Source organism: Saccopteryx bilineata, chromosome 11 (assembly GCF_036850765.1).
Source record: "Saccopteryx bilineata isolate mSacBil1 chromosome 11, mSacBil1_pri_phased_curated, whole genome shotgun sequence".
In the NCBI taxonomy this organism is placed as follows: Eukaryota; Metazoa; Chordata; class Mammalia; order Chiroptera; family Emballonuridae; genus Saccopteryx; species Saccopteryx bilineata.
The window spans coordinates 33,633,026-33,659,819 of NC_089500.1; the positions used below are offsets into that span (position 1 = coordinate 33,633,026).

Genomic DNA, 26,794 nt, shown 5'->3' on the forward strand with positions numbered 1-26,794 from the left:
ACTTGCTTGTCTTATAATAGTGGTAGTTGCCTGGCATATTGATCCAAGGACAAAATTCACTAAAACACTCTGAAGTCACAAATAAAGACAAAGAGAGCTGTAAGAGTGACAGATGCAGACAACAAAGCACCTGCTGGTCATCCAGAATTGAGGTTTCACCTTGTCCTCTCTCTTCTACAGTCTTCAGAATTTACCCAGAGTCCTCACATTTCTGCTGTCCTAAGCCATGGTTTCCTCAAACCTCCTCTGATTGGTCTGTTGCTCATTTCTCATGTACAACCCACTGTAGTATCATTCTCTCCACAAATTCCAGTACAACAGAGCTGTTGTTCTTACACAGCTTGTATCTATAATGTTTTAGATATAGTATCTTTAATTCTGCATCTGTTGACATTCTTACTTCAGTTTGATTACAGGTCAGTTAGATTTGCATAAAATTCTTTCCATAGAGAAGATGACAATTCACCTACCCCCAATGAATATGGAAAAGAGCAGGAACCAAATTTGTATCTGACTTTGTTCCAGGGTCTGGTTTGGTTCTGTTTGGAACCACCCACATTACCTTGAGGATTCTGTTACCAATCTATCCCCTTAAATCGATGCCTTTCGCACACTGGCCTGATTCTCCTTCTTGGCTGCTAGCCTCTCACTAGCTCCCTCAGGTTATGAAAATGTCAGAACATTTCATTCCTAGCAAGACCACAATGAACAAATTGATATACTATTCAAATAACCCAGCGTGGAAAGGGAATTCACTTACTCTCATATTAGTACCATTAGTAGCAGTCATTCTCTGTCAAAAGATTAGAGCTATGTAGATGTGTATATGGAACATTTCTATCAGGCCCATTCTTTGAGATGAAAACTTCAAAGGTGCCAGTCAAACTGATTGATAGCATTGGGTTAAAAAAAGGGTTCCCCAATTTATAACGGGCATGCTTGTAAACAAAGATTTACTCAAACTTACATAACACAAATTCAAAGCTTCCCTAAAAATCTTACTATTTCTGAGCAGTATTGTATAGAAGGACATACATACCAGAACACCTTCTAAAGTTTATTTATTACATAATGATACTTGCTAACATATTTAAGAATTTACTATATGTCAGGTATATTGTAAGCATTTTACAAGTATTATATCTTGACATATAATAGACTTTACATGGATTAAGAGTGGGCTGGCTTAGTGGTGGAGCCCCACCACCTATGGCTCTCTCTATTAGTAACTGTCTGTCCTTGGGGAGATCAGTTAACCTCTCTGATCTTGGTGGCTTTACCTGTAAATAAAGATGATAAATAATAAAAGTATCTGGCTCATGAGGTTTTTGGGGGGATTAACAGAGAGATAGTAACTACTTATATATATTCAATGGTTCCTGTGTGCTAGGTGTTGTTCTCTAAAAGAGGATTCAGTAACTTAAAAAATTCAATGAATTGAAACAAAAAGCCCTCAGAACTTTCATGTAATGTGCTCTGTGTCCTCCTGTATGTTTAGGTTTTCCAGTGTCAGCCAACAGCACACTGGAAAGAATTACAGTCAGCAGGTTCCCAAACGGCTGCTGTTCTCTCTTTCTTCCCTTTGGCCAGCAGGTACCACCAGATCCTTTTCACAGCCCAGGTACTGAGCATCCCCCTCACCAGTAATCCTCCCTTCCTTCCAGCTTTTTATTGCCATGACAACAACCCACCTTCTCCACGCTTTTCTCTGCATTGGCCCAGTGCTCTTTTTCAACCATAGTGATCCTAAGACTTTAGAAGAAATCAAAAGTAGTTTCTCAGTAAACACTGGAGCCCCTGATACTGAAAGTAAAACACTTCTACTATCTTCCAACCTATAAATCAATCTGGATAAACTGCCAAGAGAAAGAAAATCTACCTAAATGGGACCAAGGAGGGGGAATAATAATGTACTCAACTCAGAAGTTCAGTGAGAAGACTACTTCCACGACAATCAAGCTGACAGTATTTTAACCTTTCTAAATGAGCTCTCGTTATATATTTTCAAAATTCTGGTATGTTGAGAAAAAAAAAACACCCCATTTGTCAATATTAAAGAATATTCAAATTGTAATGAAAGAAAGATTTTTCATAAAAATAAAGTTCCTACCTTGAGTTATATCACTCCCCCAGACAATATTATGATGTCCCACACATTTCAAGAATATAGATGATGTAGTGGCAATTGCTTCCAACAGGGTGACTCATGCAGGTTGGTCTTGTTAGAAAAACTTACATATTATAAGATAAGCTGCTTCTGTGTCCACAGCAAGTGTGCTCGAGTGCTTCATGCAGGAACTGACAATTTTCAGAGAGGCTTTAAAAAGTAAGTCAGACATTTTCTACCTGACTTACTGTGAAGACAAACGACTAACAACATGCCTCTTAAATTGGCTCCTTTCAAATTCTTCTTTCTCTCCCTTAGCTCTGAACCTCCCCCATTCTTGTTCTGAGATACAGCATTAACTTCTTCACTTACTTCAACCCATCTAGTGTGGTACGTTTTCTGTAATGCTGTCATATGAATTTCCTCCTGTGGCTTCCCAGAGTATTTAGGACAAAGCCGTTTAAATTCCATAAAAGACAGACAAGAACACTCTGCAGAAGTGGAAACTCCACGAGGCCTGATACTCGACTGGGCAATGATTGGCAGCGCAGTTTTCTCATCAGTGAATGAGGACAATACTTGTTTCATTGCTTATGGCAAGAGTTAAGTAAAATATTGCATGAAAAATGTTTGGCCTAATGCCACATGACCAATACATGGTTACTGTGATTGCTATGATGACGTGATGATGACAGTGGTGATGATGATGGTGATAGTGATAATGATGGTGATCTGGTTCCTGAACACTTTTGGAGTCTGAACTTATATGGCTAACTTACATTTCCAGAGACTTCTGATTCTTATCCATCCTGATATTTTCACACTGTTCTCTCTGCACAGATACTCCTGGGCTCAACCTTCCATTTAACGTTCACTATTTTAAGTTTATCCCATTGCTTCCATCTCCACAAAGCATTTTCTCAGCCTCCCTCTATAATATCATGAAATACAGATAAACATATTCCAAGGAAACTCTGAATCTAGGGACTCTGGACCATTATTATCTGGTCAAATGTAAAGTATAATGTCTGACTGTGAAATAAAATTTAAAAATATATATAAATATATATATATCCGATATATATATATATCTCGGTCTCTGCTCCAGGCCCTAGTACAGAGTTCCTAAAACCCTTATAATGTCCTACGTAATAAGAATACTAGTGGCATCTTGTGTTCTGGTATTTAGATTTTGTTCCTGGTTCCTGATACAGAGCACCTAAGTCTTTCGGAATTTTCTAAGTAAAAGGAGTATCTTTTGTTCTAATGAGATGGCTCTTGGTGAGCTCCTAAGTAGTTTCAGGATGTGGGCTGGTCACCAGTAAAACCAACCCTTGGTTAGAAGCTCAGAATTTCCAGGCCCACTCCCCTACTCCAAGCGGGGGAGAGGAGCTGGAGACTTGGTAAATGATGGACTGCGCCTACATGACGAAGCCGCCATAAAAATTCCAAAAGCATGGGGTTCGAAAGCCCCGGGGCTGATGAACATATTCACGTGCATGGAGGGCGGTGCCTGCCACGTCTACAGGGAAAGAAGCCCCTGTGCTCAGGACCCTTCCAGAGCTCTCCCTATGTAATTCTTCATCTGTATTTAAAAAAAAATCATATTCTTTATTGGATAATAAACTGGTAACACAAATGTTTCCCTGAGTTCTATGAGTTGTTCTAGCAAATGATTAAACATGAGGAGGGGCTTGTGGAAACCTCTGATTTATAGCCAGTCGGTCAGAAGCACAGGTGACAACTGGACTTACAATTGGCACGTAAGGTGCGAGGAGGGGCAGTCCTGTTAGGCTGAGTCCTTACTTAACCTGCGGGACCTGACACTTACTCCAGGCAGTTAGTCAGAATTTCTAGGTGTGGAAAAGCCACAGCCACACATCTGGTGATGGAAATGTTGTAAGTGTGTTGGTAGTGTGGTAATAAAGGAAAACAGTGCATTTTTCTTACACACTAACCTATATAAATTCAAATTAAGTTTTTATTTAGTAAATGAGAAAATAAATGAACATTGGAATTCTTAAGTGAGCAAGGCCATAGAATATTTTAAGACTTCTGTGGAAAATCTTGGAGTTACAGTCACTAAAATCAAAGGAGCTCCTGGTCATTATTTCTATTTTTTCTTTTTTTAGCAAGAGATTGAGAAACAGACAGACAGAAAGACAGGGAAAGACAGACAGGAAGGACAGAGATGGAGAGAGATGAGAAGCATCAACTCATAGTTGCGGCACCTTTTTTGATTGATAGCTTTCTTGACCAGGGGGCTCCAGCCAGTGACCCCTTGCTTAAGCCAGCAACCCTGGGCTTCAAGTCAGCAACTACAGGGTCATGTCTATGATCCCATGCTCAAGCCAGTGACCCCAAGCTCAAGCTGGTGAGCCCGTGCTTAAGCTGGGTGAGCCTGTGCTTAAGTTGGCGAACTTGGTGTTTTCAAACTGGGGTCCTCAGTATCCCAGGCCGATGCTCTATCCACTGCACAACTGGTTGGTCAGGCCCGATCATTATTTCTTAAAATGGAAGAGAAATGTCACAAAGTATATTCACTTTCTCATCCTATGTCACTCCAATTCAACAAAGATGCTTGAAATGAATCCTCACATTAAATAAAAGACCCTATTTACTGTGCTTGATTCTAGAGCTGCATTGTCCAATAAGATGGCACCAGCCACATGTGGCTATTTAAATTACTTAGCATTAAATAAAATTAGAAATCTGGTTCCTCTGTCACACTAGTCATATATTGAGTGCTCAACAGCCGCATGTGGTTGGTTGTTATTCTATTGAACAGTGCAGACAGAATACTTCCAGTACTGCCCACTGAACAGCACTGCTCTAGCTATCTGCCTAAAGGCCAGATTGCTTTCAAGGCCAGTGATCCTTGGCCCATCCTAATATGAGCAGAAATTTGTTTGAATAAATCTCAAACAATAATAATTGAGAAGTATATCCCATTCAAAATATTTTACTGTTTTCTTTCAAAGTCAAGACATTCCAGATTTTACCTTTCTGTGAAAATTTAAAATTGTATCCCCCCCTCCTACTCACAATTACTGTGGGACACTTTTTTTTATGATTTTATTTTTTTAATGAGGTGACATCAATAAATCAGGATACATATATTCAAAGATAACATGTCCAGGTTATCTTGTCGTTCAATTATGTTGTATACCCATCACCCAAAGTCAGATTGTCCTCTGTCACCTTCTATCTAGTTTTCTTTGTGCCCCTCCCCCTCCCCCTTTCCCTCTCCCCCTCCCCCCATAACCACCACACTCTTATCAATGTCTCTTAGTCTCACTTTTATGTCCCACCTACGTATGGAATAATGCAGTTCCTGTTTTTTTCTGATTTACTTATTTCACTACGTATAATGTTATCAAGATCCCACCATTTTGCTGTAAATGATCCGATGTGGGACATTTTTAATAGCAATGTCAGTTGCAAAGAGAAATGCATGTAGATGGATAAAGGGATCCACAGACTTTTTTCTGCTCTCTAACACTAGGATTTTAACTATGCCATATATTTGTATGCTAACTAACTCAGCTAGTCCATAGTAGGACCCAAGCTTTCTGACACTTAAGTCAAGATCCTGCTCTATACTATGCTGCCTATACATGTTCTATCTGCAGAATAAAGAAGTGGAATAGTTAGGTAACCAGATAGCCCTGTCTTTGACTTCTTACAGCTTTACAGCTATCAGATCAGAAATATAAACTGGTGCATTTGCTATGTTTCTCAGAATTTTTTTGAACGATTCCTTTTATTGACACAAAAACCAAAACAAAGAAAAGCCCTGTATATGTGTTTAACTTTATTTTATTAGGACGTATTTCATGTAGTAGAAATGTTGGGTCCAAGGGTATGTAATTTTTAAAGCCTTTGCTACACATTGCCCTGCTGAGCCACTTACCCTAAGAATATCAATTTATATTCTCAATGCCAGTTTATGACAGTTCATGTTTTTCTATGCTCTCCCTAACATGGGATATTAACTTCTTCTCTTCCTCTTGTTTCTTTTTAAAAAATATTTCCTAAAGATTAAAATAGTATTCATTTGTTCAGTTTGTATATATTTTAAAAATAATTAGTAAATACAATGTCAAAGACATGGTCCATGAAAGAAATAACTGATAAGATGGATTTCATTAAAATTTAAAACTTTTGCTCTATGAAAGACAGTATCAAGAGAATGAGAAGACAAGCCACAGACTGGGAGAAAACATTTTTGAAAGACCCACTTTTTAATCAGGTTGTTTGTTTCCCTATTGTGGAGTCTTTTTATTAGAAACTATTGACCAAAATATACAAAGAACTGTTAAAACTCAACAATAATGGAGCAAACAACCTGATTCAAATATGCACAATGACCTAAACAGACATCTAATCAAAGAAGATAAACAGATGGCAAGTAACAGAAGAGAAAGATGACCACATCATCAGGGAAATGCAAATTAAAACAACAATGAGATGCCACTACACATTTATTAGAATGGCTAGAACTTAGAAAACTGACAACATCAAATGCTGGCGAGGATGCTGAGCTACAGGAACTCTTATTCATCGCTGGTGGGAATGCAAAACAGTATAACCACTTTGGAAGACAGTTTGATGGTTTCTTGCAAAACTAGACATACTCTTACTATATGACCGAATGATTGCACCCCTTGGTATTCACCCACAGGAGTTGAAAACTTACTCCCACGCAAAAACCTGCACATAAATATGTATAACAGCTTTATTCATAGTTGCCAAAAACTTTGAAGCAACCAAGATATCCTTCAGAAGGTGAATGGATAAATAAACTGTGGTACATTTAGACAATGAAATATTATTCAATGCTAAAAAAGAAATGAACTACCAATCATGAAAAACCTTAAATGCATATTATTAAGTAAAGGGACCAATCTGAAAAGATTGCATATTGTATGGTTCCAAATATATGACATTCTGAAAAAGGAAGATCTATGGAGACAATAAAAAGATCAATGATTTTCAGGAAGGAGGGAAGGAGGGAGAGATAAACAGAGCATGGAGGGTTTCTAGGGCTGTGAAAACACTCTACAGTATATTATAATGATAGATAGATACCACTATATAGTTGTTCAAACCCATAGACTGTACAATACCAAGAGTGAATGCTAAGTTTAACTATAAATTTTGGATGATTATAACGTGTTAATGAAGTCTCAGCCTTGGAAAAAATGTACCACTCAGGTGAGTAATGTTGACAATGGGGAAGGCTATGCAGGTGCAGGGGAGGAAATCTCTGTGCCTTCTCCTTTTTGTTGCAAACCTAAAACTGCTTGATAACATTATGAGGAGTGAAATAAGTGAATCAGAAAAAAGCAAGAACTGCAGGATTCCACACATTGGTGGGACATAAAAGCGAGACTAAGAGACATGGACAGGAGTGTGGTGGTTACGGGGGGGGGGGGAGGGAGGGAAGGAGAGAGAGGGGGAGGGGGAAGGGTACAAAGAAAACTGGATAGAGGGTGACGGAGGACGATCTCTCTTTGGGTGATGGGTATGCAACAGAACTAAATGACAAGATAACCTGTAAGTGTTTTCTTTGAATATATGTACCCTGATTTATTGATGTCACCCCATTAAAATAAAAATTTATTTATAAAAAAAAAATATTGTGTTCAATATCTGAAAAAAAATCTTAAAAATAATTTAGGGCTGTTCTTTTTCTTATTAATTTATGAGCCCTTATTATATATGCATACTTTTTTCTCTTTTTTATGTTGCAAATATTGATTCTAGCTTCCTATTTGTTTTTTAAATTTGCTTGTAGCATTTCTCAGAAGTAATATCTTTTTATCAACTATGCCTTTATGGTTTCTGCCTTTAAAGGTATATGTCTTTTTTTTATATCAAGTTCTTGATTTTCTTCTACTACATTGATGGATTCACATTTTATACTGGAATTGCCAATCTACATCACATTTTCTTTTATGTGAGGGATAGGTAGAAGCAAGTGATTTTTCTGAGTATAATTATTCCCCAAACAAACCCAAAATAATAGGTGTCAGAAATAAAATATTGTTGTTTATTTAAAACAAATAATTGAAAATGTTAAAAGATAATTAAAATGTTAAAGTGTTGTCAATAGTGAATATATAAAATATTCATGCCAGGTAGTGGGAAATTACAATAATATTTCTAAAATGCATCAAGCTAATATTATCATGAAAGTAAAACCAATCTATTGCTCCTTTTTATATTTTAGAATATAACAAATTGTTCATCCCTAGTAATAACTTCTTCTTTCCCTATCAGATACTTGCCAACATATTGTACAATTCAAAACTTTAATCATTACTGATGAACACTTCTATTTTCATCAAACTAAATCAACATACATTATAGTTAACTCTGATAAGAACATAACAAGCACATCTATTGTTAGTGATTTATGAATGCTATTAATTAAATTAATTAAATTTGGGAGTAAATATATGAAAATCATTCCACTCATTAGAAATTTCCACTTTCTAAAAACAAGGCCTTTTATTATATACAGAACCTAGAGCTTTCTAATAAAGTCTATCTTATTCTCTGAGTTAATCATTATTATCATTATGATCATGATCATGATCATGGTACCATTATTTCTTTTCATTTGAAATATTTAGAATATTAAAAAAAGAGTCCAATTCATTAAAACAAAAAATTACATGGAAGTTAATAATAATAAAATTTACTTTAATAAAGTCATAGGTTTAAAAACAGTAACTTTTAAAAATGGAATATCTATCAAACTAAAAAGCTTTTGCACAGCTAAAGACAATAAGAACAGAATAAAAAGACAAACTACACAATGGGAGAACATATTTGACAATACGTCTGATGGGGTTAATAACCAAAATTTATAAAGAACTTCTAAATCTCAACACCAGGAAGACAAACAATCCAATCAAAAAATGGGAAAAAGAAATGAATAGACACTTCTCCAAAGAGGACATACAGATGGACAATAGGCATATGAAAAAATGTTCAACATCACTAATCATTAGAGAAATGCAATTAAAACCACAATGAGATATCACCTCACACCAGCCAGAATGGTGCTCATCAATAAAACAACACAGAATAAGTGCTGATGAGGATGTGGAGAAAAGGGAACCCTCCTGCACTGCTGGTGGGAATGCAGACTGGTGCAGCCACTGTGGAAAACAGTATGGAGATTCCTCAAAAAATTGAAAATTGAACTGCCTTTTGACCCAGCTATCCCACTTTTAGGAATATACCCCAAGAACACCATAGAAAGGCTCCAAAAGGAGAAATACACCCACATGTTTGTGGCAGCATTGTTCACAATAGCGAAGATCTGGAAACAGCCCAAGTGTCCGTCAGAGGACGAGTGGATTAAAAAGCTTTGGTACATATATACAATGGAATGCTACTCAACCATAAGAAATGATGATATCAGATCATTTATAATAACATGGATGGACCTTGATAACATTATATGGAGTGAAATAAGTAAATCAGAAAAAACTAAGAACTATATGAGTCTATACATAGATGGGACATAAAAATTAGACTCAGAGACATGAACAAGAATGTGATAGCAACGGGGTGGGGGGGGTGGAGGGAGGGGGGGATGGGGCGAGGAAGGAGAGAGGGGGTAGAGAAGGGGAGGGGCACAAAGATACCCAGATAGAAGGTGACAGAAGACAATTTCATTTTGGGTGAGGGGTATACAGCATAATCAAATGTCAAAATAATCTGGAGATGTTTTCTCTCAACATATGTACCTTGATTTATCAATGTCACTGCATTAAATTTAATTAAAAAAATGGAATATCTAGCTGATTTTGAGTCATTAGCTTGGTCTTCATTTATTGTAGAAATATTGTCTCAGGGCTAAATGATTATCATTAATTTTATAGGTTAAGGTTACAACAGTCAATATGATTCTTCTGTATCATGACTGTGTTGAACATTTATCTCCTTAATAAAGGTTAAATGTTAACAAATAATTAGCTATTTGTCAAAGAGATTAGAAAGCTCTAGAAATTAAAGTTAAAATGTTAAGAATTATTACTACACTACCAATTATCCAAAATTAACAATAAATTATGATTTAAACAAGGGTTGAGAATAACATGATTTAATTAAATAATACTGGCAACATTTTTAATTTAAAGCAATTACCTCTTAACTATAAAAGTATCAAATCAACTATAAGAGGATTTTTCATATAGCCATTATGGAAAATAGTGTGGAGTTTAAAAAAAAAAATTAAAAATAGAACTACTCTCTTCTGAGTAAATATATACCCAGAGGAAATTAATCTACTACCTGAAAGAAAGACCTGCACTCCTATGTTTATTGCAGTGTTATACATAATAACCAAGAAATGTAATCAATCTTAAGTGTCTGTCAATACATTAATGGGTAGAGAAATTGTGGTAAATACAAACATTGGAATATTATTCAGCCTTTAAAAAAGAGATCCTGTCATTTGTAATAAAATGGATGAAAATGAAGGACATTCTACTAAGTAAAATAAGCCAGACACAGAAAGAAAAAGAAACATACTGTACAATCTCAGTTATATATGGAATCTAAAAAAGTCAAATATATAGTAGTAGACTGTAGAACAGTGATTACTAGGGGATGAGGGTGTGAAAGAAAGAGGGAGACGTTGGTCAAATGGTATGAAGTTGCAGTAAAACAGGATCAACAAGTCTAAAGATCTACTAAACAGCCTGGTGACTATAGAAATACTGTATACTGGAAATTTGCTAAGAGGGAACATTTCAGGTGCTCTCATCACACACAAAAATTGTAACTATTTGAAGAGAAGCTATGTTAATGTTAATTAGCTTGACCATATCAATCACTTTACTATATATATCAAATCATTGTTGTACTTCTTAAAATATACAATTCTTATTACAAAACAAAATTTTAAAAATAAAATTTCATCTTCTGTATCTCTCAGTTATGGTGAGCTCAGAAATGACATGGACATATGGTGTAACAGCATCAGGTGAATAAAGACCATAGATACTTGAGTATATACTGAATTTTACACACTTTTAGCTCTAATGTCAAAGCTGGCTGATATCTTAGCTTTTTAATAGCAGGAGTTGAAACAACATCAACTATAGGAATTTGTTTCCATTTCACTTAATAGATAGGAACTATCTATACTGAATCATGTACATGAAACAGAATAGTAGAATGATAGTACCTTTCACTAATTTCATCTCATTCATACTATATTTCTCTATATAACCCATTCCAGTACTGATGGGAAAGAAGAGACTTTGGTTCAGAGGTCATTTACACCTTTATCTCTCTTACCTTTTGCCTTTCTCTTTTCTTGTGTCTTCTCTGCGTCTGTTCCTCTCTCTTCCTTTTTCTTTCCTGGCCCTCTTTAAATTTTTCTTTAATAAAAACTGACCACTTTCTACATCAGATATTGCCAATATTGAGAATTTCACCCTTTAAAATATTTTACCAGGTAACATCTTTCACCAATTCTTGGGAACTTCCTATTCTTAAGTAATAATCTGTGAAAATACTTAATGTTTTGGAGCACGTGCTCATAGCTTATTCTGTATTCAAGCAGCAAAGGGGGAAAAGGAAGACTGAATTCAAATACAGACATGGACAGTTTATAAATGTTAAGTGTTATTATAATACTTTTGATATTTGTTTTCATAGAAATAGTTTCCTTCACTTGTAGTTATGGCAAAAAAAAGTGTTTTAAAAAGGATTATAGCCCCTTGCTCAAATTTAGTAGATGGGCTGAATGTACAAAAACTAGAGTGACTAAGGAAATAACAATGAATTAACTGGAGCATAAATGGAGTTAACAAAAATCTGAAGTTTCCTTTTTTAAAGAAAGAGTGATATATGACCAAAGTTGGGATACTTTATTGGCTTCTACCACAATCAGTGCCAATTAGTGGCAAATAATTGATTTTTGCCAAGACAGTATTTTTTAAAGGCTTTCCTATATGAAAACACTCCAGTGAATACTGAACAGTGGATATACTTGAATAACAGTGAGGCTCTGCTATTGTTTACTTAGTTTTTGTCTCCAAAGCTGCAAAGCTAACTTTGTTCTAAGAGGAGAGAAATTGCATAGGTTAGCCCTCAGCTAAGAAATTAACATAGATCATCATGTATTATGAGAAAGCAAACATTAAACATCAGTAGAAACCATGACCAAATAACCCAAATAAGTTAGTAATGAAGAAATTTTCTTCTTTAACGTGAGCCTATCAAAGCCTCCGCTTTTGGAAGCAAGCTGCTAGAATGATCTGTAAACAAGGCAGGGGAGGCTTCTGTGCTCCCGGAATTGCTGCTTCCCGAAGCCACACTGAATTGTTTACATTCTGCTCTTCCCAACCTCTAAGCAAAAGAGTTCATTTTCTACTAAGCCATACTGTATTTACTTCTATTTTTAAATCCTCTAAGACACACACAACCACAATGCCTGAAAGAACAGAATACTAATGGAAATAAAATACATTGTAAATATTATAGCTAAAACCAAACTATTCATGTCAGATGAGGCTGTCAGTAATACAATGAAAGAGAAAAAAAGCCCAGATACAATAAATACACTAAATAACATGCTAGAGAACTTTGCCCTACTGCTTAATTTAGTATGAGAGCCAAGCCGCTTTGGACCAATGCCACTGATAAAGTGTCCTCTAAGAAGAGTGGACCTTTTCAAAGGACAAAACAAGGAAACACTGCTCAGTTTTACAGTGGTCTGACAACACTAATTATCGCTTTCTTATTACTTTCTCTCCTGAGTTCTTTTTTTACTTGCACACACAACCTCACACACATTACCACAGAACTACAAAAATTCACGTTTTAGACTTTCGAAATAAAAACATGAATTTGAAGGTGGGGGAGTAGAGGAGGGGGCGGGAGAAATTTGTCCTGTGCCGATGTAGGGACGGGGTGGGGGTGACCGTGAAATTCCAGCCGGCAAGTTATGCCACTGCAACAGAAGAAGTAAGAGTTCAATTTCATAGAATCAATTGTACCTTACCTGGTTTTGTAGTTAAACGCACCAACATGTCCCCTAATTCTTCCTCTGAAGTACTACATATGCTGAAAGCTATAGTATTTGACCTTACACATTTCCACAGGAAAACTCCAAAGTAACCTTTAACTTCAATAAAACGCTGTGTTCATTCTTCCCCTTGTACTCAACACACAGCAATCTAATACACCTCATCATGTGGTCCGTTACCATGGTAGCAATGAATCCAGCTGCTGAAATACAAAAGACTGACAAAAAGTTGCTTTTTTCCCCTCCACCCACCCTGACAAAGTCAGATATTTTTTTGTCTGTATGACAAGTCTAATTTGAATATATTTTTGTTGCTGACTCAACTATGTGAACAAGAAAAAAAAATAGAGAAAAAGGAATAATGGAGGTATAATAAGTCTCCAAAGCTTTGAAACCAACAAATGAAATAACTATATGTAGTTTTAAGTTGCTTCTAATCCCTGGAAAAACTGATCATATCTACTACTTCTGTTAACCAAATATTTTTAAAGGCCAGTTACTCACTCAATAGGAAATGCAGCAATAATTGTATAGCTCCTTTAAAAATCTAAAAAAAAAATTAAATGATTCAGTAAACAGAGATGCTAAAAGCACTACACTAGTATATGAAAGGCTAGTCTCAAAGTGTTTTTCTAGAGCAAACTTCTAATCATAGCTCAGAGGTGGGAGGTAAAATTTTTCATTCTTCTTTCCATCAAAACCCTGTGTTTAACTATTGTTTAAACAGACGAGGTTTCAGTTCTATTTAAAATGATCACAAATTTGGATTTGTGGGGATACAGACTGCTAGAATCAACCAAACTATATTTGGGCTTCTACATTAAGAAGAGAGGTTTTGGAGTAGGGACGCTAACTGAACGACCTTGGGACCCTCAAACATAATTAAGATTTAAGGGATCATCTGCAGTTTATTCCCAATAATTTAAGGAAGACTGGTGAGAGTTCTGGGTAAGTGGGGTATAATGTAGGACAGTGGCCATTTCTTAAATGGATAGTTTAACCTCAGTCTAGTGGAGGAAACCTCCACTATGTTCACAGCATTATCCACTGGGTTAAACTCTCAAGGCATCTGCCTGGGCTTTTCCTTAGTATTCAGCACGCAAAGGGAGGCAGGGAGAGGCTCTCTTCAGAAGAGCAGTAGTGGTGTCCCACAGATGTGGGCTGGAAACCGGACTCTCACCCATCCTTGTTTTGTGATCTTGGATAAATTGTTTAACCACTCTACACGTCGGCTGCTCTTCTGTAAAATTCTTACTTAAAAGAGTTATTAAAACGGATTAAATGAGATAATCTAAGGAAGACAGCAAGAACTGAGCTTGAAACATACCAAGTGCTCAATAAACTATGGCTAGTATTATTTAGTAAAAACATTAATGAGTTTTCAACAAGAGGAGCAATGAGAAAGGTCACTGACACCTGACTGTCTCTCGCTGGTAAAACTGTCATTTTCAACCAGGTACAAATTATCAATCATATGCTTTATAATATGGGTTTGGGTAAAGACATGATCTAAACACAGTGATCTTTTCACAGAGATAGCTAGGGTTCACTCCTAATTATCAACCAAATAGGGGATTCTGACCAGTCAAAAGGTTACTCATATTCCCAGTGCAAAATTAATTGTGGGAAGAGTGTTAAACTTGGTAGTTGACTTAAAGAAGTTTTTGAACATATCAAATACATCAAGTAAAGCAGTTCATTTTGATATTTAGATTGGATTCTTCAAAAATAATCTATTTTTTTCAAACTAAAAGGGGGTATCAGGAATTTTCATCATAAAGAGCTTCAGAATAAAAGTTATATACTCAGATTGCATTTTTAACAACTTAATGATGTTGGATTAAGAGTAGCAGTTAAAAAGGTGACCTTGATCTGTAACAAGGACTGTAAAACAGACTTTTAGCTGCTTTTCTCCACAGTCACCTAACTCAGGAAATTACCTGACACCAAAGCCAATTGCATAGGAAAATTAGCATTACGATCTCTTTGAAGACTTATAGTGCAAAGAAGCAGCCAGAGGTCTAAAAAGAATCTGTGGCAGAGAAAAAATTTTCATCACAGGAGGCTGCCAGGAAGAATAAATGAACGCTGCATGTTGCAAGATTTCTCTGTCATTAAAAAAAAAAAATCCCTACAACAAACCAATAGAGATTATTAAAATAGTATTGTGACTCATGATGACACAGACCTATAAAGGGTGTAAGGAAAACAGAACCAGCAAAAAGGCAAGAAGCACACACACTGGAAAACCAGCACCGCTAATCCTCTTCAGGGCAGTTGATGTAGGAAAGACTCATAGAACCACAATTTGAATAATTCATAACGGTTCTCATGTGTGGCTGGCCAAATAGCCTCTTTCACTGTTTACTTTCATTTCTCAAGGAATCTTTACCTTATGCCTTTTTCCTCCTACAGATTGGTTAAGTATCTAATTGTTCATTTTGTAAACTTAAGTGTTTATCATTTATCTAGTTAATGTAGACTGTTTCGAGAGAGAGCACTTAACATGATTAGCAAACATCTTTTGTCAGGTGTTACAGTGACTTGTTTGAGTCTTCTAAGCATTAGTAAATATGGTGTCAGTATACTTGGTTTCACAAAGTTTTAAATCCTCTTTTGCAAATGTTAAAATTAACTTCTCGCTCAGTGTGAGCAAAACCTGTAACATAATCTGTGCTGGTATGACCCACTTTATTTTGTATGAAGAATCCAATCACCTAGGGAGAAATAATTTTTGCCATATAATGCTTCAGAATGTACCCCAGGAAGTGGATTTGCCAAGCCCTGGACCCGCAGAGAGGGGAGGGAACTTGGGAGGTTATCTGCTTCACTGCTCTCAGACATGAGAACACCTCATTTCCCATAAACTCAGGGTAACAAAATAGGCTTTCAGTCACAAGTTTGAATTAAGAGGCATGCCTATAAAACACTTGGCTGCTAATGTTAATAACATCAAAACAAGACCAAACAATGTGAACTTCTGCAAATGAAGTTTTTGGGGGTTACATTTCACAATTATTATTTCTTTTATGATACCACAAATGTTTTATTTTTAGGGCAAATAAGAAAACTTGGTAACAGCAACAAAAAAAGAGATTGTGATATAAACAATTTTTGCAAGCACACAGTTTTTTGAGCTACTTTGAACAGCTGACCTAAAAAATATTAATCAGATTAGTATCTATTCTATTCATGAAAATTTCTTATGAAAGAACAAGGCTGTTGCAAGCTATCTCATTTTATAAAACCCACTATCAAGATATTCTATTTTACCCTTAAGATGTTTTTGAAACATATGCCTCTCTTTTGAATTGTACTAATGCTACTATAAATAATATGGGCTTCCTTGTGATTTTCTTCTGTTGATACATCATAGAAAATATGTTTTTAAAAAGCACTGTGAAATTGATGGCTACATAGCCTATAGATAACTTACTTTGAACCTTGAATCATTCTGTCCTACTCATTTATAGAAATTTATTCCCAAATGTGTTTTTTTTCATTTCTTTAAAATTTTTAATTATAGTTATAATCTGAATTTTTCCTTAGTGAAAAAAATACTTGGTTTTTCAACTTAATAAAAAGTTAAACTTGTCCCTTTTCTCACTAAATGGTAGTAGCACATGTCCAGTATAAAGAAGTTGAAAAATACAGCAAGATTCATGAAATAACATTAAGCCATGATTTAACTATCTGAGCTAACCAATATCTACATTTTGAGAAATATCTTTAATTTATATATTAAAACTTGGATAATTTTGAATATTGTTTTCTTTTTTTGTTTAATAAAAGACATGTAAAATAATCACAGTATGGTATATATTCTTAAAAAAAATTTTTTTTTTTGCAAGAGAGAGAGACAGGACAGACAGATAGGAAGGGAGAGACATGAGAAGCATTAACTCATAGTTGCGGCACCTTAGTTGTTCATTGATGGTTTTATCATACGTGTCTTGTGCCTTAACTAGGGAGTTCCTGCACAGCCAGTGACTCCTTGCTCAAGGCAAGGGCCAGACCTTGGGCTTCAAGCCAGACACCATGCTCAAGCTGGATGAGCCCGCGTTCAAGCTGTCGATCTTGGGGTTTTGAACCTGCGTCCTCAGCACCCCAGGCTGACGCTCTATCCATAGTGCCACCGCTTGGTCAGGCTCAAACTATATTTTAATATTTGCATAAAAGTCTACTATTTGGGTATATCAGAATTTATTTAGCCATCCCTATTTATGAAATATATATTTAACTCTTTTCAGGTTTCTTTTTATAAGCACTATACCTTTATATATAAATTTTTGATTATGTCTTGGGTTATTTCCTTTGAATAGATTCCTGTAGGAGAGGGGTTATTGAGTTTAAGTTAGAAAAATCTAAGCACAAAATTTTAGAATTGGCAGGATACGTACCTATAACTTAGTATGTTACATCACTTTATTGCTGAGGAAACCGTGGCTCAATGAGGTGAAATCTCTGGCTCAAAGTCCTGCCAAGGATTCTCCTAGCGCTAGAAGAGAAGCAGGGGTTCTTTGTTTCTTTGTGAGCCCCCTCCACTTTCTGTAATTTCACCAGGCTGCCTCTACGTGGCAGTTCATCTTGGAGGTGCTCCTTCCGTGATCCAGTTTGTTATCATCTGTGGAACCCCATGAATGTGTGCTGGAGTCCAAGGTAAGAATGGGAGTTACTGGCTTTTCTGTTGGGGACCATCCACGTGACAGTATCTCTTAATGCCCCCTCCCACTAAGGGCAAAACAGAGTGGATGCTGACAAGAAGCAAATATACACCCAGGGCAAAATTTGTCCTGAGGAGGACAAAATGGAAGAAGATTCCAAAAGAGTTAGGAAGTCAGGGTGCTCATAAAATTAGTGAGTTTCAGTTGATCTAAAATACATGGTGATGGACGAAGAGTTGGCTGGGGAGGGGGAGGAGGCTGGTGAAAACACAATACAGAGTACAGAGATGTGCTGTTGATTTGGGCACCTGAAACCAATGTAATTATGTTAACCAGTGTCATCCCAATAAATTCAATTAAAATGTGAAAAAAAACCAAGTATAATTAGGCAGAGATCTTCACTGGGCTTTGAGTTCTTCCATGGCCTGTACTCTGTCAGGAGAGCAGAGGTTCTGTGGGATTTGAGTGACAGACTGTAAGGGAAAAGGGAACAAGTGATGTCTGCTCTTCCTCTGTGACAGTCCCATAGTGTGTAAACCCAGGTGTGTTTGCACAGCCATGATGAGGACTCCAGTGGAATGAATATACTCTTTTTTAGCTGGAGGGAAAAGGTAAGATCATATTTGAAATTCAAGCCTACCTGTGAAGTTTAGAAGACAAAGAGATTCTTGAGATCTTGCTCTTGAAAGAATTCATTTTCTTAGTCTAAATACATAGTACTCAGAGATGTGTGTGTGTGTGTGTGTGTGTGTGTGTGTGTGTGTGTGTGTGTCTGGCTCTTGCATGTGGCTTATTCTAAACTGAAATGACTTATTCCAATTCGGTATATTTTAATTAAGTGCCTTCTAAAAGCACATACTGCACTAGATGTAGGCAAAAAATATCCTTTAACCTAGATGAGGAGATTAGACTATGGGTAAAAAAAATAGCTGTAGATATAATATATAACTAACTGATTTGACAGTAGATGGATAATTTAATTAGTTTAGTTGAGGCAAAAGATTTATGGGAAAAAATTGCCCATTTAGGGTGCCCTAGCTTGGAATGCATTTGCTAATGGGATATTAGCTGTAGTTTCTCACATTCTTTAATTCGTGTTTAGAGACTTAGACTGTATCAGTGTGGAAAACATTCTCAAGGTCTGTGGAGGGATGCTATGTACCCTAAGACCATATTCAGTGACTAAGATTAGATGTAGGAATGATAGAAGCTACTGGGTTTCTCCCTTCCTTTGTAGCATGCCCCTGGGAAGGGACAAGTCATTAAGTAGTCAGTGACATAGTGGGGGGGGGGGGGTTAGACAATAATTGCCTATCAGTAAAAATGTGTATATATATCATAGGTAATGAGGTGGAGAGACTAGAAAGCAAATGCAATGTCACACACCCTGTGGGCCTTCTGTAAAAATTAATCATTCATGACAATTATGATAAAAATAAAGTATATTAGAAGATGATGCAACTTAGAAAAATTAAGGCAGGACTGTAGAAGAATAAATTATCATGGAAAAACACAGATTAAGAGATATTGAAAAAAATAGATATAAGGTGATTTAGGGGGAAAGTTAAAGAGAGAAGCATATGTAGTTAAGAGAATACATAGCAAGTTACCCAGAAGGAATCACAGAAAAAGAATACTGAGAAATATACCCTACTGAGAAAAATAAATAAACTGAAACAAACAGATATTTGAAATTTCATTCTATATACTTAAGTGAAGTCCATCATTGGAATGAACAAAAAAGGTTCATGTGGCAAATACCTTTTATATAAATAGTTTAGGCACTTTGGAACCTTCAGGAAAACACTCCCTTGGCAGGGACCATGCATCTGCATTTTAGAGGTTCACATTAACAATATGGAGGAGTTCACTGGAGTCAACCTGGGAGGTATTATCCCAGCTCCACACTTCACACTGGTCAATTCTTCATCAGGCTCTTGCCTTCTGTCTATAGCCTCACAGTGACATGTGAAATGGAGAAACTGGAGAAACCATTATACAGTGGTGAATAATACACAGGAAGGGAAGTGACACAGAAGCCTGTGAAGGAGGCACTAAAGCCTTTGAAAGGAGAGCTGCACATGAATAATGGTGAGCAGGTGTCTCCCCCCCCCCGAAGGCACCACAGAATGCTTCTGCCAGATGAAACATTAGGAAGGACTTCCTGATATAATATCAAAATTATGGCTTATAAGTAATATGAGGCAAGGAGGCATTAGCATTGTATGTTATTCATCAGAAATAAAAGACATTTTCCAGGGACATTAGCCACTCACAGTCATATGTAAAGATGCTTCACACCCAGCTGCATTCCGTGTACAGACTCACAGTGACAGGAAATGGAGAAACTTACGTGTTTATATGCTCTTATACACACATGCTGAGTAGAGAGACCATAAGGTACACACTAGGTCCTGCAGTTTGAATTGCCCATCCATGGTGTCACATTTGTAGCAATAATTTCCAAAGTGTTAAACAGCACTATTTGTCTTGCTCTATTTCAGACTTTATGATATCTTTAGTAAATATTATAGATCAATTAAAAAATAAAAATAAGCAAAAATATTTTCTATTCATTTGTAATTCCACCAACCATAGTTAACATTTTTGTATTTACCTGTCTATATCTTCTCCATGTAAATAACTAGCTTGATTTAAAAATGTATTGTTACTTTTTAAATTGCAGCCTTTTCCATATTCCAAGGGAGGCTACAGGCTTCATGACTATTTTTGAGATTGCTATTTTATTTTATTTTATTTATTTTTTGAATAAACCTTAGTGAGTCTATTGGTTATATACAGCCTAGCCTGTAAGCAGAGGCAGAGAGAAGAGAAACCAAGCCACTCAAAAATGCAGTGTTGAATGTGGGTTGTATAGCTGGAATATTATGGTTATTAACTGGGATGGGGAAGGGTATGGAGATTAGACCCGGGGAAAATGGGTGCTGAAATTCCGAACATGGGCAGCAAAGGCCAAGTCAAAGAGAACTTCTGTTTTCAGGGGAAGCAGGTTTCAAAACATAGTGGCCCAGGAAGAAACAGTCAATATGGACCCCTTCTGAAGAAGATGACTATGTTCTTCTTCAGTGCTTTCCACCAGGTGTGCCACGGCAGGCACACTGCTGTGCTGTAAGAATTTTTAAAGCATGCAATATATAACTATTTAGACAGGGGTACTGACCCCTTTCTCCTTAGTTTAAAAAAGAAAGACAGCTACCAACACAATAGCTGTCTGGTATAAATGAATCAAAATTATACCTTTATTTTTGGTCAGTTGGAAAAAAGTATATATATTTTTGGTGTGCTGCAGAATTTTAGTAATTAGTTTGTATCATGAGATAAAAACAGTTGAAAATCATTGGCCTACGGAATAACAATGCTGATGACTAATTTCTACTGTTCTGACTTGTCTTATCTCTTTGTTCCTGTGAAGATTTTAGGAAAGCTCTGCGAACTGTTCTTGGCTTCACAGTGAGTCATCAAAGCTTGGTTCAAGCCTGCAGTGGGGTCTGGGGGACAAATATCCTCTCTGAGGTGATTTGGTGATTTCTCAGACCTCTCTGTGAAAGTGACATTTGAGATGTGACAACTTTGAGGAATGAGGAGGAGGCCTCTGGGGCAAAAGGAAGAGCATATGTAAAATCTCTGAACGGGGAGAGAGCCTGATGTGTTTGAGAAATGCAAGATCAGTGCAGCTAGGACACTGTGAGTAAAGAACGGGGGTCATGGCATAAAAAGTGGGCGGGGACCAGGGCTTTGTGGCCATGCCAAGGATTCTGAAATTTATTCTAAGTGCAATGTGAAGCTGGGGAAGGATTTAAAACATGATAGTCACATACTCTAACTTTTAGTGTTAAAAGAACGCCTTGGCTATGGTGTGGAGAATGGGTAGTAGAAGGGCAAGTGGCTAAAGTGAAACCAGTATGGAGGCTGACTGGTGACGGTGGAATAAAATGCTGCCAGTGGAGGTAGGTGGTGAGAAGAGGACACATGTGATATATATTTTGGAGGTAAAATGGACAGAAATCAGTCATAAATTAAATGTGGGGGGAGGGATGAGAATAGGGTGTAAGAAAAATTCCCAGCATTCTGCAATAAATGGAGGCACCATTTACTACAACACAGAAGGCGGACGCAGGGGCATGCGGGGGAATGAGTGAGGCGTGTGTGAGGGAAAGGAAGTGTTAAGTTTGAGATGTCTGTGAGGCATTAAACAGTCATGTCAAATAGGCTGTGTCTATATGTGCCTGAAGCCCTCAGGATAGGGCTTGAATGGAAATAAACATGTGGGAGCTGCAAGTACAAGGGGATTTTCTTTTAAAGCCCTAGAGATAAAAGAGCACAAGAAGAAAAGCAAAACTCCTCTCCAAGTCAGAGGGGAAACCTTGTGAGTGTGTTTCTAAAGAAAGCTAAGACAGGGAGATTTTCAGGAAGGTAGGGTGGGTCTTTGAGTTGAAAGCTATTGAGAGATTGAGTAAGATGAGAATAGAAAAAGAATTCATTGACTTGGGAATATGGAGATAATGATGTCCTTCATAAGAACCTTCTTGTGGAATGGTGAAGGACAGGGGAAAATGCGAGGTGCAGAACTGATGTTCCATGGTGAGAAAGGACAAAGACCAAAAGACCCTGTAATGAACACAAAGAATTGCAAGTGTACAGATCAGAGCAGAAGAGCTGGAAGGGTATGTGGTATTTGGAGAATAGGATATATTACTCTCTGCTTGTGGAAGTGGTTCAGTTTCTGAAGATAACTAGCTTCAATAGTCAAGGAAGTGGATGGCTGATGTCAAATGGAGGGATTTTTTTCCTGGATATAGATGAAATCAATTCATAGGCATACTACCATAATCAAGAGTGGAGATAAGAGTTGGAGTAGGATATGCATGTGACCTATGTAGAGGCAAAATCCTAGAGGAGACAGAGCTGAGCTCTTTTTTCTGTGATCTAAGGCTAGGTAGGTTATGTACTCTTGGAAGTGCTGGTGGCTTTCTTTATCACTGTAGTGATAGAACCTCCTTAAGTATTAACCCAATGCCAGAGGAAAACAGAGCTGAGAAAGGGGAAAGACCAAGTCCTGAGCATAATGTTTAATCCCTAAATCTACCCTTATCTGAAACCTGACCTTCTCGGTTTTATTAAACTAGCCTGAGTGGTTTTCTCCCTCCCTCCCTCCCTCCCTCCCTCCCTCCCTCCCTCCCTCCCTCCCTCTCTCCTTTCTTTCTTTCTTTCTTTCTTTCTTTCTTTCTTTCTTTCTTTCTTTCTTTCTTTCTTTCTTTCTCTCTCTTCCTTCCTTCCTTCCTTTCTTTCTTTCTTTCTTTCTTTCTTTCTTTCTTTCTTTCTTTCTTTCTTTCTTTCTTTCTTTCTTTCTTTCTTCCCCTTCCTTCCTTCCTTCCTTCCTTCCTTCCTTCCTTCCTTCCTTCCTTCCTTCCTTCCTTCCTTCCTTTTTCTTTCCTTTTAATTCACTAGCACACACAAAGCATAAACTAATATGGATGTGTCTGTATCATGACAAGGAAAAACATGGAAATGTAACAGATGTTTATCTACTCAACTTCCATCCGTTCATTTTTCTTTGCTGGCAGGACCATGGTCCATGAATCCACCATAGGTCTCAAGGAAAGCTCTAAGAGCGATTTTGAACTCATGCGTCACAAGAGGCACACTGGTATGCCTCAAGAATTTTGAAAACATGCAGTACCTGAATATTTAATCAGGGGTACTGACCTCTTTTCCCTTAATTGTCAAATAAAAAAAATGACAATAGCCAATACCATAATAGCTATCTAGTGTAAATGAATCAAAATTATACCTATTTTTTTCAGATTGGCAAAAAATACATTTTTTAAATGTGCTGCAGAATATTAGTAATTAGTTTATGTGTGCCACGAGATGAAAAAGTTAAAAATCATTGGTTTAAGTCAATTACTGCTGTTGCCATCCCCTTGCCAGTGATACCAGCAAAGTATGACGGATAATCCATCTGGGGGAATGCAGAGGATTAAAGAGTGGGATAGTTAATTTTATGTGTTAACCTGACTGGGCTATGAGGTGCCCAGATATTTCATTAAACATGGTTCTGGGTGTGTCTGTGAGGGTGTTTCTGGAACAGAGTAACATTTGGATTGGTATATTTAATAAAGCAGATTGCTCACCCCAGTGTGGGTGAGTCTTACCCAATTTGTTGAACACCTGAGTAGAACTAAACTCTGAGCAAGAATGAATTTTCTCTCTGCCTGATGATTTTCGAGTTGGGACACTGGTCTTCTCTTGCCTTCAGACTCAGACTGAAACTTACTTCATTGGCTTTCTTGGTTGTTAGGTCTTCAGACTACAGATCTAGAAACTGCGCAGCCTCCAGAATTATGTGAGCCAATTCTTCAGAATAAATCTCTTTCTATGTCTATCCTGTTGATTCTGCTTCTCTGGAGAACTCTGACTCACACAAGCAGTGCCTCTCAAAAATTCATGTTCACCAAAATCTCTCAATGTGACTTGATTTGGAAATAGAGTCTTTGTGGATGTAACTAGTTAAGGACCAAGATGACATCACACTGGATTAGGGTGGGCCCTAAATCCAATGACTGGTATCCTTGTAAGAAGAGGAGATGGCACAGAGAGGTACACACACAGGGAGAAGGCCATGTGAAGGTGGAGATGAAGGATGGAGTGATGTAGGTACAAGCCAAAGAAGCCAATGACTGCTGGAGCCACCAGAAGTTAGGAAGAGGCAAGGAAGGATCTTGCCTTCAGAAGGAGCATGGCCTTGCCAACACTATGATTTCAGACTTTCCTCTTACAGAACTAAGAGAGAATAAATTTCTGTTGTGTTATGTCACCAAGTTTGTGGTAAGTTGTTATAGCTGCCCTCGGAAACTAACATATGAAATTTCTGAGAAAGGTCTTTTCACTCAATAAACAAACAAACAAACACAAACAAAAAAAGACTCACAGAAAGAAACCAAAAGTTGGCAGATGAGGGAATGGAAAATGTCCTGTACGGTTGGGGCACAGGCTGAGTGGTGAGCCTAGGCCCAAGAAGAGCCCGACTAGGTTGTAGGGCTCAGTTCATCATCACTAGAAGGGTTGAAAAGTAGTAATGCTAGATTACAGGAAGGACAGGTCAAGGTAATTATAAATCCAAAAGCAAAATCATTTCCTGTTGCTAGATAATGGGGTCCTTTTTATGCAAATGTTGGCTACAGTGAATTGTCTGCTCCCTGTTTTGGCTTATCAACATATGCAGGGGGTGCTGCACTGCCCAGGCCTAACTGCTGCCCTTGCGTTTCCGGTAACTCAGATTCACTGAGACTCAGTAATAAGCAGATGAAAGGGCTTCCCCAAAAGGAAAACTTAGCCTGTTAACCCCTTTAAATGAGGACAGTGCCACCTCAGGCACTCTCTATGCCACATAATCAAAACTTTGGTGCACAATTTGACCTTTTCTATGCCGTAAGTCCTGTCCTGAAATCTCTCCTTCCCCACTGAAATTATCTTCCCAAGAGGGACTTTTAAAAGTTGAATTTTCTTTTTCAGAAACCCCTTGTCTCCCTCTAGCAATGTCATCTCTTGTCCAATCCACATCCCCAGAACCCAGTTGATTCACTCTAGATTTTGGGCGGGATAAATAGCTATAATTATCTCTGCATTTTATTAGGACCCCCTGGAGATACGGAGGGAGGGTGATGAGGTATTTTTGGACAAAGGAGCATGGCGACTTGGGAGGATATGATCGTTGATGTCTCATCTGCTTTGAATTCAGGGTCCACTACTTGCTGACTGCATGACCTTGAGCAAGGTCAAGTTACTTAACCTTCTGAGCCTTAAGTTCATTATCTAGGATAATAATTTCATTAATTAGGATAATACGGAAATAGGTAACACATGGAGAGTAAGTACCTCATGTGGAGTCTGGTACAGAGTAACCGTAGCTCTTAGTATTTTAGAACAGGGGTTCTTAACCTTGGTACTGTTTGACACTTCGAGATAGATAAATTCTTTCCTTTGGGAGACTCTTCAGAAGTTGTAGGATGTATAGCAGCAGTGTGACTTCTATTCACTAGATCCAAATAGCATTCCAAACCTCCTATCCGTGAGGCATGATAATCAAAAATTTTTCTAGATTTTGTCAAAGTTCCTGGAGGGGCAAAGTTGCCCCTAGTTAAGCACCATTGCTTTAGAGTCAGGTGGAAAGGGCTTTGTACACTTCTCAAGAAATGGTCCTAGCTGATTTTCTTTTCTGCCTTTGTGTAGGGCACAGTCCCCACAAATGATTTTTCTTATTGAGTAGTGACATTTTTCTTCCTTAAATGAGAAACCTTTCTTTTTTTCCCAAGCACTGAAGTGTGCATCCTGTCTGGGGTACTTGTTCAAATTTCCCGCTTGATGGGTACAAGATGTTGAGTTAACGGCAGGGCATGAGGATGGGGTCTGGCATGTGAATTTCCAATGCTAGTGTTTCTTTGATGTCTTGTTTTTCACCTCAATAATTCATGCTAATTTTTCTTTCAACTCAATAGTATATTTATTACTGTTTTCAGAAAACTGTAATGTCTCCCTTCTGCTTTAGTTGAGTAAAACATTTTAACAAGGGGCAATAATTCTTCCTAGGACTCTGAAGCCTGGGTATATAACTGAATAGGCTGGTTAGAACAGAATGGAATTAAAGGTGCACTTGGAGTTGTTTTGGTTTTTTCTATAGAAAGTATCAGGTATTTTCTGGGTTAATTTTATCATTCAGCTAGAAGTCCTCTTACTCTACCCATTTTAACTTTGCTTCTATCTTGCTTTTAAAACAATGGTTTTTCAAAGGGAGAGAAGTGTCTCAGACTCCTTAAAAACTCAACTTGAAAAAGATTATACTACCGAAGAATGAAGTAAATGCTGTAATATTTTCCTAAAACCATTGAACAATCAGAATCATAAACATTTGGGAAAAGTTGTTTGGGAGTCTGAGCCCTAGAA

At 37.3% G+C, this 26,794-nt stretch overlaps 1 protein-coding gene across 15 annotated transcripts in view; it reads right to left on the reverse strand.

Moving 5' to 3' along the window:
- The window catches only part of DTNA (dystrobrevin alpha), a 395,762-nt gene that overhangs the window by 180,874 nt on the left and 188,094 nt on the right, over positions 1-26,794 (reverse strand). Inside the window, exon 1 of one of the 15 annotated variants that reach the window (XM_066246832.1) lies at positions 13,143-13,299. The exons of the other annotated variants lie outside the window; for them this stretch is intronic. The gene's annotated coding sequence lies outside the window, so the exon portion shown is untranslated. Of the gene's footprint in view, positions 1-13,142; positions 13,300-26,794 lie in introns of those variants that run through there. 15 annotated transcript variants of the gene reach the window in all.